This window comes from Arachis ipaensis, chromosome B02, assembly GCF_000816755.2.
Source record: "Arachis ipaensis cultivar K30076 chromosome B02, Araip1.1, whole genome shotgun sequence".
In the NCBI taxonomy this organism is placed as follows: Eukaryota; Viridiplantae; Streptophyta; class Magnoliopsida; order Fabales; family Fabaceae; genus Arachis; species Arachis ipaensis.
This window is the reverse complement of record NC_029786.2, coordinates 19,099,382-19,100,119: the sequence shown is the minus strand read 5'-3', so window position 1 is coordinate 19,100,119 and position 738 is coordinate 19,099,382.

The window sequence follows — 738 nt, the reverse complement described above, 5'->3', positions numbered from 1 at the left end:
ATTTACCCAAACCCTATTTTTCAACTTTAATTCCCAAATACAATTTTTCTTTTGGATTTAAGGAGAGTTCGTCGCACCCGCGAACTCCACTTCAATTTATTTCCAAAATACACTAAACTCAAATTTTTAAGGCATTATCATGATATTCAAAAGTACATAGGAGTACACAAAAATATACAGATAACTTCAATTAATTTAAGCTTCACAATAGATAATGACAAAAATAATAACTTTTTTATTTTATTTCAAAAAAAATCCAAATTTTTAAGCTTTACAATGGATAATGACAACCATTAAAAATTTCTGAAAAACCCATATTTCTAGAGACTATAAAAATAATTGCTATTGCTGTCTGCAATGTTGAAAAAGTCATATTTATGTATTTTAAAAATAATTGAAGTGAACTCTCCCTAAATCCAAAAAAAAAAAAAAACGTATTTAAAAAATTAAAATTAAAAATAGAGTTTGAGTAAATAATAATATTTTTTATTTTATTTAAGTGAAAAATCCATTTATTCCAACTCTAAATTACCGCCCACTATTGATTAAATTTTTGGATTATCCAAAATCCAAATTTTAAGATGTTTAAAAATTCATATATTCGAAAACATCCGAAAATATTTATTGTAGAACATCCAAAAGTAAATAAGCAATTTTGGCCACTTAGATTCATAAAGAAAATTAAGTCAAATAACAAAAATTCAACAATTATATTTTTTCTCTATACATTCTTCTGTT